The following is a 17,404-nucleotide window of genomic DNA, read 5'->3' as shown; positions in this document are numbered from 1 at the left end:
CTCAGAAAAAGTAGCTAGTTTTTTATATTGAAAAAGAAGAGGTTTGAATTGTGTTTACCTTGCTATTTAGTTGTGTTCATGGCTATTTTTGATGAGTTTGGAATGTGTTTGTTATGTGTGTAAAGTGTTGAATCAATTGGAAGCCACTACAAGCAAGTTTAAAGGCAAGGAAAAGCTTGTTTGAGCTGCGGATATGCGCGATTCATAGCGTTAATTAAGAGCCTAGGAATAACCTAAACCCTTATCCTAAGTTCCAAGTGTAAGCCTTTCTTATATTGTTGCTTTATTGTGAAATTATGTTTAATGAATGTCGAGTTGTGGATTAAGTTGCTGTTATAACAAGTAATGTGTGTGAATACTTGTATGTGATAAATTGATTTTAATGCACATATATGTGGTCAGATATGTGATGGCTCAATGAGCATAGTTGTGGAACATAAAATGAAAATAAATTTGAATCCGATAAGCATGCATTGTGTACAGATTTGTGATATGAATTGATGATTATGAATAGAGATTATGTGCATCAAAACAGGAATTAAATGTGTGTATTTGTGGATATTTTGGCATTGTGATCTCTTGAAATTGTTGGATATAGATGGCATACCATAGAATTATGAGTACTCACCCTTATGTTTTGTGATTTGGTTATTGAGACCCTAGGACAGATTGGAGGGATAAGGGAATGTTGAGCTGAGCTCCATTCATTGGGATATGTTGGTGAGTTGGAGAGTGTTTAGCTTTATGCTACACTTATTGGATATGTTAGACTCTTTGAGTCATTGGTGTGATGGAGATCTGTGTATCCAATGTGTGGTAGTAGAGCTTACTTTTATGTTTCAAACTCTCAAGTTGTCAAATTATCGATAAATAATTACATATATATATGCTAGATTTATGTAATTTCATGTGAGAGTATATGCTAGATTTATAAATTAAGGAAGCATGAATATATTAGTTTGCCCTATAGAAAATAGGGTTGTGAATGTGTTTTAGTATGCTCTTGCTTAACTTTTGATGTTGTGTATGCTTTGTGGTTATTCCGACGTTCATTAAGCTTATTTAAGCTCACACTCCACACTAACATCTTGCAGATAAGTAGTTTTTTCGGTGTGAGCAGAGTGACGAAGGAAGTGAATTAAGCAAATCAATATTTTTGAGTAGGTGGTTTTTTGCGATTCTATTGAAACTCACTGAATAAAGACAATGTGGGTTAGAATTTTAGTTTTGATTATTAACATTATTTTATTAATTCTATCTTGGTATTGGATTAATGGAATGTGGATGTTGTTGTAACACCCCAAACCCGACCTAGGAGTTTAGACTGAATTCGGAATGCTATATTGACCACAAAAGTGATCGTGAGAAAATACCATAAAACAAGTTGCTTGAAAACCCATTTCCAAAATTGTTTATCTCAAAACAAATCAAAGCATTTAACAGAAATAAAAGTATGAGTAAAAGTTCTAAATAGTAATTGTACTACAGTATTATGAAACTTTACAGAACAACCTTAAACAAGCAGCAATTTAAAACCTAATAATAGAAACCTATAACTAATTACCGCCGAGACTATCCGAGACCTCCGCGTACTGAGTCCAGTATCCATAATCCAAATCTATACCTAAAAGGGGAAAAAGAAGAGGTGGTGAGCTACTCGAGCTCAGTGTGAGATCAAACCAATTAAACTAGAGGCCGTTCGGAAATAGAACATACTTACAGACCAATTAAAATAAATATAGACCATATGTAACTTTACAGTCATATGGCTCTGTTAGACACAGTAACGGTAGTTCTCAACAATCATAGTCTGGGCCTAAGACCTATTCAGAATCAGTACCAATTTTTAGGCCCTAGCCCATCTCAGTGCAGTAGCAGTCATGTCTATAGAATTCTCTTAGGCATGAGTGACTTTCAGTCAATCAATCATTCGCAAACAGTCAATCAGACATATTAGACAAACACCATAGTCACATTCGGTCACAGTAACACATTTCGTCGATCAGATTCAATCAAATGCATATGAGTGCGGATGAGTTACAAAATGCACCCACCCAACCAGCCAACACATATCTTCGACCAACCCTGCATTAACTGTGGGGATTTAATCAACCCACCCATCCCTACACTCCAATGAGGTCCTCGAAAAGCCCATCCAACCCTGCATTCTATATGATGTCATCCCGAGTTGCTCGGCAATGATGATCATCAGCATTGTCCATGACCCTCAGTGTATTGAGGACTATCAGTGTATAGATAAACTGCCAGTCTCGTATATTACGCAGTAATGCTAGTGTATAAGCTATACAGTCCAATGCAGAATACTACAGTACAGACATGCAGTATGAACTGCCAGATCAGATATAAGTATGTGGAATTGCTAACGTACGTGCAGTACGGTGCAATGCAGTATTCCACTAAACTGTCTATACAATGTCATCCCGGGTTACCTGGCAACGATGATATCCAATGCGGTTGAACTGCCAGATCAAATCAGTCTTCCTTTTGTTCAACATCCCAACCCAAGATGGTTTATAGAAATGGATGTATGCAAATGTATGAATGCAAATGCACCAACTTAGAATACAATTTCAGACAGTCATTCAGAAGCAGTCATCTAGAAATGGTCAATCACATTTAGTCAGTCAGAAGGATATACACTAATTTATTCCATTTTAGTAACAGATTATTCATGCAATCAATCATGAGTATCGCACAAATCCAACCCAATTCAGAGTCACAATTACCCTCAGTCAATCGTAGTCGAAAGTAGGAACACATTAATTTGTGATTGTAATCAAATTGACTTAAATTCAGAATCTGGAGAGTTAGGGCCACACGCCCGTGTTCTCCGGCCGTGTGGAGCAATCCAGGCTGTGTAGGGGTCTAAACACCCGTGTGAAGGGTAGCACAAGACCGTGTGAAACAGGGACACGGTCGTGTGGATAGGCCGAGTAACTCACTGTCCAAATTCGCTTAAATAAGGTACAGGCAGGCACGACCGTGTGAATGTGTCACACGCTCGTGTGGCCATTAGCCACGGCTGTGTGTCCCTTAACACACACCTGTGTGGAATCCTTGGGCCCTAAATCAGTTACAAGACCGTGTGTCCCAAAGCACACGCTTATGTGGGAACCTTAATTTCCCAAATCAGTTACACGGTGTGGAAGCCCTAATTGCCCAAATCAGTCACACGGTTGTGTGTCCAATGGACATGGCCGTGTGGTTTCCAAAAAAAATCCCCAAATCAGCCACACGTCCATATGGCTAGGCCGTGTGGTACCAAAATTGACCCGAAAACTGTAGTTTCCAAATCCACACGGCCGTGTGCCACGGCACAAGCTCGTGTGGCCACCAGAGAGGTCACGAAACCACTCCAAAATAACCCCAAAACACCGTTTTGGCCACCTAAACCATCCCTAACCATTGCCCTATCAATAACCATCAGAAAGTGACGATTTCCATCACTTCCATCGATTAAAAACCTAGAACCCATGAATAGCATACAATAAAGCAAAACCGAACACAAACTTTGCAAAAACAAAGCAGTGTAGTAAGAGTTTAAATCCCACACCTGTTTCGACGATGAAGGAAACGACAGATGAGCTGAAAATTGAACCCCTTCGAACACCACAACACTATCAATTCAAAATGGAAGGGGAAGAAAACAAAAAAAAAAAAACAAAACCCAGAAGAAGAAGAATAGAAAAGAACGTGCAAAAGAAAAATAATCATAAAAATAATAATAATAAATAATAATAAGAAAAATTAACAAAATAATTATCTTAACTTAAAACATAAATAAATAAAATCTTTTCCAAAATGCCCACACAGAGAATCGAACTTAGAACCTTGAGGTCTGCTAACACTGACTCAACTACAGGACCAGCATGCCTATTCTGCCACTAAAACGCGCAATTAAACTCATATGTGCAGCCTCTTCACTGTCCCTATGCTCAAATCCCAAAACCTCTAGGCCCAAAATTTGGGGTGCTATAGTTGTTTTGGACTTCGTTTGCAACTAAGTTGATGTTTGAGGTTAAGGTTGATAATGCATATTAGATATTTTTATTTAAATGTATGGATGTTGTATGATAAATGTTTAAAGGATGCTAATAAGTTCAGTTAAATTGAACTATAATTGTGCGTTGACTAGAATATTGTTTTGAGCATAGATAACATTTTAACTTGTGAATTTTTGGTATTTTAGGGTAAATGTATTGATACTCGGGATAAAAATATCGATACCTCGAAGTTGGGACATTTTCAAGATTTGACAGAATCCAACTTTGGTATTGATACCCATATACGAGTATCGATACTTGTGATAAAAATATTAATACCTGCTTATTCGGTATCGGTACCTATATACTTTTTTGAGATTTATTAAAAATAAATCTTAATCACGGTTAAAACTATTTCTATTGTTGTTTAAATGTTTAAATTAGCCATGAACTTTTCTTTAAATGTTAATTTTAGTAGTTGTTGCTCTTACATGAAACCATATATGCATGTGATTAAGTTTTGTTGGTTGATGTAGCATCCCATTACTCGAATCTGGTGACCGGACCAAGAGAAAGGTGTTATAGTGTTACAATTCATATCAGTACCAATTAATCACTCATTAAGTCAACAATGAAACTTTGCCAACATTCCATTTAGTTAAGGCTAGTGACGTACCTGATTTAGCCATTTTAAAACATTCACTTGGTCATTTAACTAAGCCGAACCAACAAGCCTAATCCACATTTGTATCATTTAAAATATTATTGAAACATTCAAGTTAATAGGTTAGGACCTACACCTTATTTTCACACTATTGCAGCACTACTTTCAAAGCACACGATTTCTCCTTGAAGCCTTAAATCGAACCTAAAATAAAATAAATATGAATTTATTGAGGTATGTCGTTGTCAAAAAAACCTTAAAACATACCTAGAAGAATTTAATAAAATCAACATTTCCATAAAAATTACTGATCTAAAGTGACTAAGTTACCCACACTGATTCAATGGGAAACGTACCTGTGAACGTCCAAGGGCTTCACTGTTGGTTCGAGGTGTTTGACTCGGCACCTAACACAATTAAATACTGAAAAACTTGTAGGTATTCAAATACTAAAAACCTTAATCCAATCAATTAACAATTAAGTCGAAACTACACATCAACCCACATCCAACCACATTTACTCTTCCCAAATTGTCAAGAAGGAAGGGAAGGCAATAGAACATCTTGGGCAGCAATGGAGATCATTCTTGATGGTTAAATATTTTAGGTTTAAGGCTAGAAAAAAATATAGAAAAATGGCAACAAGAAAAAAATGGTGCAACAACCTGGTGAAAAACAAAGGAAAAAGGGATGATGGATAATAGTGGTTTGGGCAATGGTACATAAGGAAAAAGAAAATAAAAATTGAAGAAATAAAGGAGAGGAATAGGAGAGGTAGCTAGGGTGAAAAGAAAATGGCTAAAGGATGAAATAAATAAATAAAATTGACATTGATTCCAAGTTTTACGAGGTAGGGTGACAATAAATAGGGAGAAGGAAAATTTTAGCTATCTGCAAAGGAAGGGATTAGAACTTTGGACCTGTAACACCCCTCACTCGTATTCGACGCCGGAACAGGGCATGAGGCATTACCAGACTCACATCACAAGCAATCATACAATTTTGAGTCATAAATTTGTGTCCAAATTAAAACCATTTAAAGTTATTCATAAAGTCCCTATTACGAGCCTACGAGGCTGAAAACATACTTTGGGAGTGGTCTGGGACTAAACTGAGAACTTTAGAAATTTTTACAAACATAGAAAATTTTTCCACTAAACAAGGGTCACACGCCCGTATGGATATGGGACACGCCCGTGTGGGCAGGCCGTGTGGTCACACACATCCGTGTCCTAACCATGTGTAACTTAATTTTCATAAAATAGGTGTAGACTTCACACGGCCAGGGTACACGCCTGTGTTCGAGGCCGTGGCGTCCACTTGGTTGAGACACATGCCCGTGTCTCTGCCCGTGTACTCAATTCTGAACATTTTGTTTCTCAAAATTTAGGTGCAGGGGACACACGGCCTATACACATGCCCATGGGGCAGACCGTGTGTCACACACGGCCTAGACACATGCCCGTGTGTCTACCCGTGTGGACAAAATAAGGGCTATTTACCAAGCCATTTTCCACCCTCATTTGTACAAATCTTTTCACTACTTTGATGTCATATAACATAGGATATTTGGGCAATCAAACATCAACAATCAAGACTAATACATATCAATACAATACCATCCACTACCATACTCACAACATTTATCGTGTCCTAAATTAATCATGCTAATTTCTCATATACAAAGTATCATTAAACTACTTTCATGACACCTATTTGTGCATAAGATTATCATCTCACCAATAAAGCACATTTCCAAACATTTCGCATTCATGCTATAAATCACACTCCACCATACATCAAGCATACCATGACCATAACACCAAAGACATTGGCACATATACATATATAAATGGGCTTACAACCATTTTAGCCAAAATAAGCCAATTGCATGGCTAAATACCAAACCAACTTAAACAAATATAAGCCAATACATTTGGCCAAATCAAATGACACATATAACAAAATAACCAAGTCCCTATACATGCCATACTTTCAAAATACTAAGATCATCAATACCCAAAATAAAAGTTTGATAGTGTGATTCGAATCTCTGACGATCTTAGATTCTGACCTAGCTTGGCGACACTAAAACATGGAAAATAAACAGAGTAAGCTATATAGCTTAGTAATCTCGCATGCAAGAAATAAGCAACCTTACCATGCATATAACATTCAAAAATATAATATAATTAAATGTACATTTACCATGGTCTCATAATCATAACTCATTCCATCATAAAACTTACCTCATATTCATCAATTCAAGCATTTAATAGATATGAGCTTCAAGTACATAACTGTACCATCTCGAAAGAAATTTACACATAATCTTATCTTTGACATACCCGTGAACCACTCAGAATAATAATTTCGGATACTCGGGATTCTTGCATACTAAGTGCCACATATGTAGCCAATGCTACCTCAAATCTCAAATCTCATAGCTGCTCGCTCTTGAGCTATCAACGGGCCTACTTACACAAGCTGTCATTCAAGATGTAGCTACGCGATGCTGCTCACACAAGCTGTCAAGTATCCGCAACATATTTTGGTATACTTAGCCACCGGTAGGACGTACAATACCAACACCAGAATCACATAATCACATAACACACAACTACCCTAGTGACATGTCACTTGTATCCTACCCTATTCCTAAGGTTTGACGGGATTTCTCGCTTGTCGATTCATCTTTGGACTCGTTCATAAGATTAAGCTCATTCACATTTATCAACATACAATTCATGCAATATTAAAGCAATAAAATACAAACATTATAAACTTTATTTTTAACATACGAACTTATCTCGGTACAAAATGGCTAATAGTTCGATTTAGTCCACAACTTTGTTCTTTTCCCGGTCTTGGTCAGAACCTCTTCTTTCTTGATCTATAATATCAAATTTAACTCATTCAATTATCACCTTATTCAATTTAATCCCAAAAACATCTTATGGCAAAAAATTACATTTTTGCCCCTAATTTTCCAACTTTTTACATTTTAGTTTCTAGGCTCGTAAAATGATTTTCATTCGATTTCTTTGTTACCCAAGCCTAGACGAATATTATTAGTACTCATATCAACCCACATTTTTCATTTATTTACATTTTTACACACATTTTACAACTTTTACAAATAGGTCCCTATTTGACTGATCCCGGAGCCACTGTTTTGGTTTGAGCCAAAAACGGGATGTTACAAGGACCTTAATCTAATTACCATTCTTCCTTATTTCCTTTTAACCACTAGGCTATTTACTTAGATTCTTTCACTTTTAGTTGGTAAAACTCATATCTCAGGTAAATTTTAGAAAAAGTATAGTTGTTTATAATTGATGCATAACTGAAGCGTACCATCTTTTTCTTTACGAACAACACCTGTGCGCCCCATAGCGAAACACTAGGTTTAATAAAACCCCTATCCAACAATTCTTGCAACTGAACTTTCAACTCCTTAAGTTTTTTAGGTGCCATGTGGTAGGAGCAATGGAAAATGGTGACGTTCCTAGCAACAACTCAATACCAAATTCCACTTCTCGGTTTGGAGGCAACCCTGGCAATTCCTCAAGAAAAACATCAAGAAATTACCTTACTCTATGGATAATATCTATAGAAGGATAAATTGTGCTAGCATCTCGTACGTAAGCCAAAAATTCTTCACACCCCTTTTGGACCATCTTCTCCGCTGCCATAGCAGAGATCATATTGGATAAATAATTTTGACATTCCCCAACCATAACAACCTCCTTTCTAGACTCAGACATCAAAGTTACCCTTTTCAGTGCACAATCCAAGCGAACTTGGTATTCAACCAACTAGTCCATTCCCAGAATCATATGAAATTAGTTGAAAGGAAATTCAATTAATTCGACAGGAAAAATCACCCCTTGAATTTCTAAAAGGCATCTCCAATATATTTTATTTACAAATATAGATGATCCTAAAAGGTTGACTACAGTAATAGTGTTTTCAGTTATCTCTACCCCAATCCCCAGTTTTACAGCCATATTAAAAGCAATATAAGAATGGGTAAATCATATATCACTTAATGCAAAATAAGGCACTGAATAGTTAGTGAAGGAACCTGTGATGACGTCAGCCGTATCTCTTTCTTCTCGATGTCTAATTGCATAAATCAATGCAAGTTGTCTAGCCTCAACCCAATTCGCACCCTGAGTCGGTGCTTTTGTCCCTGATTATCGTTTCCATTTTTGTTTTGATTATGACCACTCTGATTTTGAGCCTTAACTAGGCCCTAATTCTTAACCAGTGCTTGTATCTGATCATTTTGGTGAGGACAGTCCTTAATTTCGAGCCCCATTGAGCCACAAACCAAATAAGCAACCATTCTTCTCCAACACTTGCCCGAATAGCGTCTCTCACAAAACTAACATATCTGAATCTTCCCCTCTTTAAGGGACCCATTGCTTTACTATTTCGTGGTGGCCTGGAACGCATAGGTTTGTGCAAGTGTACACAGTCATTATCAAGTAATAAGTAAGTAAAAGAGTTATCGTCTCCACAAGGGTTGTATCTATTAAAAAATAATTGAAAAATTATGAATTTACAAGTTGGTAAAGAAAACACAATAATTTTGAAGTGATAAATGTTAAAATTAAATTAATTAACTAGATGCAAATGAACCTAAATGCAAATAAGATGGAATAAAATGCAAGGTGATGGTTTAGCAGTAATTTCACAAGTTCAACAGAAATAACATGAATAAGCTAGAACAATTGCAACATTTCATTCAATTCATTTTCATCATGTTCAACAATGTTTGGAAAATATTCCATGGCAACTCGATCTTCATTAACTGGGAATCTCATATAAGTTCAACTGAATCCTATACTTAGAAAAATATGCATAAACCAATGTCATAATTTAACTAAGGATTCTTTAGAATTTATGTGAAGTAATAGGGACTGATTAGGATTGAAACAATTTAATCACATAAACCTAAGGTTATGCAAGGTAATAACTTCCTTTAGTCTATTACGAACCTCTAATTTATTCTGATTAGGATATAAATTAAGCATGCACCTTCCAATTATCATGTCTATTAGTTATCATCTTATTAGAATTGACTAACTAATTCTAAAGCAATCAAAAATATTTTAATGCATGAAATACATAATGATTTTAATTGGAAGTATGAACAACTGAGGCACAAAACAATATAAACATGAATTAAATGAAGTTTATCCAATCATTGCAATTATTCTAGTAAACAAAATTAAATTATCATTGTCAATGAAAAAACATCACAACAATTTTCAAACACGTTGAATAATTAAGAACAAAATTAAAGAATAGGAAAGAAGAAACTCTTGATGATTTCGGTGATTCTCCGAAGACCGATCGTGGTGGCTTCCTCCGGTTCTTATGATTGCTCCTTCGCAAAATACTTCTCAAGGTGGCCAGCCAAGAGTGGTTTTCCTCACGGGATATGCTACCAAAGGGAGGTGGAGAAATGGACGGCTTATGTGTGGAAGAGAGGGAAGAAAAGATGAGAGGAATGTGAATTCAGAAATGAACGAGGGGTGATTGAAATGGGAAATGAGGGGTGGTATTTATAGTAGAGGAATGACTAGGGATTTGCTACAAATGGCATAGAGATCCATTGAAATATTCCCTTGCTTGGCCATCTATGAAATGTGGAGGAAGAGGTTGGTGGTTGCTTGATTTGTGTTTGATTTCATGCATGAATCATACAAGGGGTTGGACGATTTCTTGGGTATTAGTTGGGGGCTTATTTCTAATTTTTTTCACTAGTGCAAGGACCTCCAAATTAATTACTCCAAAGCTAATTTCGACTGCTCTTGACTGAATTAAATATCCAAGTACTTTCCCCCTACTTGGTAGGTTTTGTGACCCAAATAATTATCAAACTTGCTCTTCTAAACAAGACAACTTCAACTAGATCAAATTGACTTCTCTTGACTCAATTTTTTGTTTTTGCCGTCTAATTGAGGTTGAGTAGAACTCATTTCCATGAATGATTTAAATAAGCTCCCACACTTATTAATTCAATGGTCTGATTGCAATAATTAAAGCACATAAATTATTATGTAACATAAGATAGTTAAATTATGCAAAATTTATTACATAAATTCATAAAATTGCTTAGTTTACTAAAATTATGCCAATTATCTCAATATGAAAAAAAATTACCCAATTAAATATCCAAGTCCTCGGGATTAACATAAATTCTAAGTAAAAAAGTGATATAAACAGATATAAAAAATCTATATAATTTAGAGTTTACGCACCCCGAAACTTAATCCATTACTCGTCTCGAGTAATGTTTTATGCAAAGCAAAAATTAGGGCAAGCTTGCAAAATATCTACAAAGAATCAACTTTTCACATAATCATGCAGCAACAAATTTATGCTTACAATCTCTTCTTGCTAATAAATCGCTCATATGCAGATATTATTTCAAAATATTTTGTTAAGTAAAAGAAAATGCTATCATTAGTCATAATTTGAATGCATTCCAAAGTCATATATAAAATTCACCATTTAACAAATTTTCCTTATCTAATTAAACAAAACAAACCTAAGGTTTAATTATTGGTCTTCATATGTTGCACTTAGTAATTTCTCTCCACCAATGTAGTCGACATAATTATCAAAATCAATAGGTCTTTCATAAGTTTGTAATGGGGCTAGGCTTAAGGTTGAGAAGTGATTTTTAGGCTAATTCATCTTAACCCTACCTTTTTCTTGGATCTTTTTGGGGTACAATCTTTCTACTAATGGATTTTAACACCCCCAAACTTAATTTGACATTTATGCTTAACAATTTATCTCAACACTTGAGTAGAGATTTTTCTCATTTCTCTTTTTTTTTTTCTAAAAAAGTTGTACATCTTTCTGAATTTCCCCTCGAATTTTAGTAACCAAAACAAGTATAGTTAAGGGTGGTGCAAGATAGGGTAAAAATTAAAAAAAATTATAATATGATAGCTTATTATGTAGGTAAATAATAATAAAACAGGCTATATGGCTCAAACTAAGGTTTCAAGGGTTAAATTCATATGGTAGGCTTGAAAGGCTCCAACGGTCCAAAGAAAATGTGCCTAAATCATATTTAGATTCTTATGCCTCATAGGATTTTTCCTCAAGAAAGTTATTAAGACAATTCTAAAGACTTAAACCTTCATTCATATAAGGAGAATAAGTTTTCATGGAAAAAACTATATAAAACTAATGAAAATACAAGGATATCATAACCAAGCTAACATATAACAAGAACTTACATAAAATCAGAAATTATACTTTCATATGAGCTAACTTATTAAAAAAATTTGTTTCTAAGCAGCACTTTATTTCAGCATACTTATGTGTAAATATTGAAAATTTTTAAAAATCATACAAGATTGGCCCTTAATCCCCCTTTTAAAAAGAAACAATATCCTCATTACAGAATAACAAAGTAATGAATGAAAACTATACACAAGGTAGGATTCAAAAGAAAAAAAAAAGGTGAGTCATGAAGACTGCTTAAGTACCAATTCTTTCTTGAAAAATCCAATCCTTAGACATGTACATTCACATTGCCACACTACTATGCTTTTTACTAGAGAATAAAAATTAATGGAAGAGCATTGACTTAGTTTATTTATAAATTGTAAATTATTTAACTTTATTATGCATAAAACAAAATATTCATAAAATAAAATAAATAAAAGTCTTAAAAGTAATACTAAAGAAAAAGAAATTCCCACTCTTTTTTTTTTTAATCTGAATCATCCCTGTTGTATTGCTCATTTTCCTTTTCGTTCCCGTTTGTATTCATGTCCTCGTCTTTCCATCACTCAAAGATATGATCTGGGAACTCAAGAATGAAACTATTAGAGATATTTTTAAAAGTATTCCTTATGGAATCATCTATAAATTTTGCATAGTTCCAATAAGCTTGTTGTTGGTTATGTATAAATTTCCACATATCAATCATAGTTGAGAATTCAAGCTTATTCATAGTGTTTGAAGAAGTGGGCATTGAATGGTCAACTCAAGATTAACACTTGACTCAACTAGTTCAACAATATTTGGTTCTACTAGTTCAGAATTGTTTGGTTCATCTTCAGATTATGCTTTTCCCAGTTCCTCTTCTAATTCAACATTACACTCAAATTTGGTTGATGATTATTTTTAATTCTAGTTTGTCTGGCTCATTCATCTCGACCTGGTTCAACTATTCAACATTTTCTACTAGCCTTTCAAGATCATGTCTTGTTATGCAACCTTGAACATATCAGCCATTCATGTTTGCTTTTGATTTAACTTGGGCTCTCAAACAAAGTGAAGTAATCAATGATGGAAAGTAGGCAAGAAGCTATATCAAACAAAGTAGAACCATACCTTAGCCACTGGTTTTAAGTACTCTCTTTCGCAAGAATGACTACCGTTTTCTTATAATCCATTAGGATCTTAGATTTGTAATGACATTAAGTACTTGTTGAAGAAAATCCCAATTAATATTTTTCATCATGATACAGTATTCATATTCTTTAACATCAGGTAGGTTAAACAAATCATTAATGGATTTAAGAGTAAAGGGTACTTTCTTTTTGCGAACAAGAACTTCAAGAGTGTCTGACATAATCAAATTGGCATAAAATTCTCATACTAATTCCTTATCGATAAATGATCGTGAATCACAAAACTGATTCTAATTTAAGGGCTCAATTGTTTTCTGAATTGAAAAAGGCATAATCATTTGGCATTGCTCTCCAAATTGAAACCTTTTTCCAGTATCATGGGCTAATTTTTTATGATGGAATTAAATCATTCCCTTGCTTCTTTATCTTGAATCACAATCGGATATTCAACAGAAATTTTGGAAGATCTAGTTCTTTTACAAGACATGGTGACTTTTATAGAAAATAAGAAGAATTTTGGCTTTCTAAGGTGAAGGTTATAGTTGCAAGAAGTTTGCGAAGGTAAAGGTATTGCAACGACAAAAATGGAATCTTTGGGGTGCGGTGCTGCAGCGACGGTGATAGAGATGATTACTACAGCGAATGAATATCGCGGCAAAAAGAAAGGTTGGTAACTAGGAAATTTTTGAAATGAAGGACTTCTTGATGCCGACGGCAAGGAGAAAGAAAGTTAGTGGCTAGGGTTAAGGCTAATTGCTTGAGTGGTATGAAAAATATGATAGAAGAGAGTGTTTTATATAGTAGAAAACAGGATGCTTGGGCGGCAAGGCATGGAGGGAAGGAGATGTGGTGGAAAATTAGGGTTTTTAGGGGTCTTATGGATGGCAAAAGTGGTTCTTTTTCCCGCTCTTCTGGGCCTTGAGCCTAAATTGTGATTATTTCTTAAACTGAACCAAAAATAGACTGATTAGTGCTTGGGCCAACTTGACTCTCTTATTGAACATAAAACTAGAAATAATATTAAAATTGAAAACAAGAATTAAAAATTCATTTAGGCTACTTAAAAAAATTTAGAAACTTATATTAAATTAAGTTCCCAGGAAAGGTTAGGGGGTCACAAAATGTTCCTCTTAAGTCACAATCTCCCTAGATAAAATTAATTTAATGTACTAATTCAAGAAAATTTTTCTAATGGTGCCATTTATTAAAAAATTAAGGGTCCATTATGTCGAGCGCGGTCTCAACTTGCTCAACATCATTATTCCAAAAGTGTTTGAGATGATAACCATTAACTTTAATTGTACCTCCCTTTTTATCTTGTAATTCCACCACTCCATATGGATAGACTTTGTGAATGGTGTATAGTCCTTTCCATCAACATTTGAGCTTTCTAAGAAATAATCTTAGCCTTGAATCGAACAACAAGACTTCTTGACCTTCTCTGAATTCTCAAGGTTGTAAACGTTTGTTATGTCATCAAGTTGTAGCATTCTTCTCTTATTGGCTTGCTTTAGGTCCAAATTTATTTGTTTTAAAGTCTAGAAAACTTTATTTTACAACTCAAGCGAAAAATGGCATGCCTTTCTATAGACTAACCGATAAAGAGTAATTCTTAATGGTGTCTTAAAAGCTATTCGATAAGTCCATAGAGCATCATCAAGCCTCTGGGACCAATCTCTTCAATTAGGTCGAATCACCTTCTTAAGGATTCCTTTGATCTCACGGTTTACCCATTTAACTTGCTTATTTGACTGTGGATGATAGGCAATGGAAATTTTGTGTTTCACATCATACTTGTCAAGAAACCACTTAAGCCATTTGTCTACAAAGTGAGATTTTTCATCACTAATTATAGCTCTTGGAGTACCAAATCGTGTAAACACATACTTATGCAGGAATCATATGACAACCTTAGTATCATTTGTTGGGTATGCCTTAGCTTCCGCCCATTTGGTTACATAGTTGACAACCACTAAGATGTACTTGTTACCATAATAAGGAAATGGGCCTAGAAAATTAATGCCTCGAATGCCAAATAATTCTACCTCTAGTATGTTTGTCAAGGGCATCTTGTTTCTTCTTGAGATGTTCCCAGTCCTCTAGCATCAATCACAATTCTTCACATATGTGAGTGTATCCTTAAACACATTGGCTAGAATAAACCAGCTTGAAAGATCTTAGTTGGAGTATAGGAACCACTGAAGTGTCCCCCGCTTGGAGATGAATGACAATGGTATAAGATCTCGTCAATCTCACTTCCAACTATGCACTTCCTGATTATATTATCTAAACATTGTTTAAACAAAAACGACTCCTCCTAGAAATAATATCGACTATCGTGAAGGAATTTCTTCCTTTGTTGGTATGTCATTTCTGGAGGCATTATTCCACATGCTAAATATTTTGCAAAATCAAAAAACCAAGGAGTTTCATGGATTTGATTTACCTCGAAGATATGCTCATCTAGAAAATTTTCATTAGTTGGAACAAGTGATGAGATTACCTCGTTTTGTTCTGCCATGAAGGATTATATAAGTTGGACTGTGGTTTTTGTCCACTTCTATTTTGGTGTTGATTCCCTGCATAATAAACTGACTCAGGATTTGATAGGCAATTCTCGAAAGAATAATCGTCCCCATAGTATACGTAGGAAATAACGTTAAAGTGACTTGGTGGTTGGTTTACAACATGATTTAAACCATTAGTAGTAAACTGTTTCAACATAGAAGAGATAGAAGATACCTAAGCTAAGAGCAAAGTAAGGGCATCTATTTCATGCACTCCGGCTACTCCTCTTCTTGAAGCTGCTTGACTTGTTGGCCACTAGTAGTTGTTACTAGCTATTCTCTCAATAATTTCATAAGCCTCATTTTAAGACTTCAACAACAGAGCACCATTCGCAATAGCATCTACCACCAACCTTGTGTGTGCGTTGAGACCATTATAAAATGTCTCTAGTTGAATGCAATGTGAAATCTTGTGGTAAGGACATTTACATAATAACTCTTTGAATCTTTCCCATTCCTTATATAGAGATTCGTCATCCATTTGCTGAAAAGTGGTGATCTCATTTAGCAACTTAACATTTTTGGTAGGTGGGAAATACTCTACCAGAAAGAGTTTAACTAATTCTTGCCAAGTAGAAATTGAATTGGGTGACAACAAATTAAGACATATGCATGCTCTATCTCACAACAAGTACGGAAACAACTTCAATCTCAATGTATCTTTGGTTACATTGGCTATCTTGAAGGAATCACTCACCTCCATAAATAGTCAAAGGTGAAGATGTTGATCTTCTGTGGGCATTCCACTAAATTAGCCCATTGTTTGAAGCATTTGAAACATCATATGCTTTAGTTAAAATTATGGTGCCTCGATCTCCAGCCTCTTAATTCCTGAATTTAACTCATTAAAAAATGGCACAGCATACTGCGTTATAGCTTGATCTCTATCATCAAAAGCAAGGATTGGATTATGAACATTGGTAGTTCTATTCCCTTTAATATTGTTTTGATTTTCGAGGTCCATTTCAGTGGCTTGTCTTTGGGCTAACCTTTCTCGTCTTCTTTATCTAAATGTCCGCTCGATTTTAGGGTCTACCAGGAATAAATCAATGATTCAATCTATGCTCATAAACACTTAAAAAGAAATCGCAAAAAATAAAAAATTAAAATAAATAAACCAAATGCAAGAAATAATTTCACAAATAATGATTAAATTAACAGTACGTGGAAACAATGCCAAAAACTTGTAATGCATAGGTTTGTGCAAGTGTACATAGTCATTATCAAGTAATAAGTAAGTAAAAGAGTTATCGTCTCCACATAGACTGTATCTGTTAATCAAATAATTGCAAAATTATGAATTTACTAGTTGGTAAAGAAAACACAATAATTTTGAAGTGATAGATGTTAAAATTAAAATAATTAACTAGATGCAAATTAATCTAAATGCAAATGAGATACAATAAAATGAAGAGTGATAGTTTAGCAGTAATTTCACAAGTTTAACAATTACAACTCAACTCATTTTCGTCATGTTTAACAATGTTCAGAAAATATTCCATGGCAACTCAATCGTTCATTAACTGGAAATCTCATATACGTTCAACCGAATCTTATACTTAGAAAAATATGCATAAACCAATGTCATAATTTAACTAAGGATTCCTTATAATTTATGTGAAGTAACAAGGATGGATTAGATTTGAAACAATTTAATCACATAAACCAAAAGTTATGCAAGGTAATAAATTCTTTTAGTCTATTACAAACCACTAATTTATTCTAATTGGGATATTAATTAAGCATGCACATTCCAACTATCTTAGCATTGACTAA

At 34.7% G+C, this 17,404-nt stretch overlaps 1 non-coding gene across 1 annotated transcript; it reads left to right on the top strand.

The window, feature by feature from the left end:
- The first annotated feature begins 16,035 nt into the window (after positions 1–16,035).
- On the top strand, positions 16,036–16,142 carry LOC128287124 (small nucleolar RNA R71). Its single transcript, XR_008277821.1, has one exon. It is a non-coding gene; the product is annotated as a small nucleolar RNA R71 (small nucleolar RNA).
- Positions 16,143–17,404: the final 1,262 nt, after the last annotated feature.

The sequence above is a fragment of the Gossypium arboreum genome, chromosome 13 (genome assembly GCF_025698485.1).
Source record: "Gossypium arboreum isolate Shixiya-1 chromosome 13, ASM2569848v2, whole genome shotgun sequence".
NCBI lineage: Eukaryota > Viridiplantae > Streptophyta > Magnoliopsida > Malvales > Malvaceae > Gossypium > Gossypium arboreum.
Note: the sequence above shows the minus strand (reverse complement) of the source record. Positions and strands in the feature narration are given on the sequence as shown.